This window comes from Cucurbita moschata, unplaced genomic scaffold (genome assembly GCF_002738365.1).
Source record: "Cucurbita moschata cultivar Rifu unplaced genomic scaffold, Cmos_1.0 Cmo_Scf01020, whole genome shotgun sequence".
NCBI classification, from domain to species: Eukaryota; Viridiplantae; Streptophyta; class Magnoliopsida; order Cucurbitales; family Cucurbitaceae; genus Cucurbita; species Cucurbita moschata.
The window spans coordinates 1-1,935 of NW_019269536.1; the positions used below are offsets into that span (position 1 = coordinate 1).

At 31.4% G+C, this 1,935-nt stretch overlaps 1 non-coding gene across 1 annotated transcript; it reads right to left on the reverse strand.

The window, feature by feature from the left end:
* Window positions 1–1,522: 1,522 nt before the first annotated feature.
* Window positions 1,523–1,595, reverse strand: TRNAA-AGC. The gene has a single exon. It is a non-coding gene; the product is annotated as a tRNA-Ala (tRNA).
* Between the last annotated feature and the right edge of the window lie 340 nt (window positions 1,596–1,935).

Below are 1,935 nucleotides of genomic sequence, written 5' to 3' on the forward strand. Positions count from 1 at the left end.
TTGCATCTTGCAATTACTTGGGTAGAGAATGTGTTTCACTTAAAATTCACTCAAGAGAAAATAATCAAATAACTAACCATATTTGAGAGAGGATAACTTTTTTTTTTTTTTAATCTTTGGGAAACAAGAAAGAATAAAAATTAAAACATGGCATGAATGACATCTTCTTGAATCTTTGTTTTATTCTCCTAAATGTATATAAAAAAAATCTTATATATTTTTAGATAAAAAACTTTAAGATTACCTATTTAATAAAACTCCATCCAAACTTCTACTCATAAATTTAATTATTATTTGTATACAATTGTTAATATGTAAGAAAATACATGTACAAATGTTTATACTATTCGTAGTACACTAGTCTCGGTTGTTTGACTAAAACAATGCAACCATTGTCCAAACTAAAGAATTTGATTCGAAGCTATCTCCTAATAGAGGGAGACTCAATTAGACTTTGTTGTAAGATTCGACCCTATCAATTTGAATAGCGTTCTCCAACTATAAATATTGAACTCTAAAGTATTCACGAGCAAAGTAAGTTTGTTGAAACTATCTATAAAAGTGTTCCAAAGTGAGTCGTGGAGAAGATTTGCCTTAAAATCTAGTTCCAATTAAGGATGTCAATGATGAAGAAGTGCAAGCTGTTGGAAGGTTTGCCGTGGAAAATTTCAGAGGTGGTAGATATAATTTAATCTACAAGCTGTGTGGTGGTCTTTTCAGTCCCATATAGGCTTTGACCCCAAATTTTATATTATTGTGATAGAAGCTATAAATGACAACAATATTCATTGGTCAGATATTGCAATTGTGAAGAAGTTCCGTCATATGCATGGGACGCTACCGCCATCCAATCATTTGGAGGAGCTCCTATCTCTTTAAGGAATTCATCAAATTCCCTCTCCTATATCATATATCAAATTCCCTCATCCAATAAGCTCTTATCATTTGGAGGAGCTCCTATCTCTTTAAGGAATTCATCAAATTCCCTCTTCTATATCATATATCCATCAAATTCCCTCTCCTATATTATATATCAAATTCCCTCTCCTATATCATATATCAAATTCCCTCTCCGAGCTCCTATCTCTTTAAGGAATTCATCAAATTCCCTCTCCTATATCATATATCCATTAAATTCCCTCTCCTATATCATATATCAAATTCCCTCTCCTATATCATATCAAATTCCCTCTCTACAAGTAGTATATATATCATTCCCTCTCTACAAGTAGTATATATATCATATATATATCATTCCCTCTCTACAAGTAGTATATATATCATATATCAAATTTCCCTCTCCACAAGTAGTATATATATCATATCAAATTCCCTTTACATATCATATATCAAACTCTCCACAAGTAGTATATATAAGTCCTCTCTCTATGTGCTTGTGGTACATTAGTCAGCCATAATGATATAATAATCCTTTTATAAGTATCTTTTCTTTTTCTCTGGTACCCACCTTATACATAACATGTTAAATTAATTCATACTTAAAAAAATAATTTCTCCTTTTTGGAGATGCAGGGTATCGATCCCCGTACCTCTCGCATGCTAAGCGAGCGCTCTACCATCTGAGCTACATCCCCACAATTTTTGCATCACAAAACCCTAAATTTTCCGTCATCAATAATAGTAAAAATGAAGAAATAGAAAAGAAATAATATATTTAATAATAGATAGTCTTATTTTTGGAGATGCGACGTATCGATCCCCATACCTATGGCATGCAAAGCGAATGCTCTACCATCTGAGCTACATCCCCATGATTTTTATATCATAAAACCCTAAATGTTCCATCATCAATAATAGTGAAAATAAAAAAATATCAAAATATTAATAACAAATAGTTTGGTTTGGTGATGCGGGGCATCGATAATTGTGAAAATGAAAAAATATAATAACAAATTAAATACTTTCTTTTGGAGA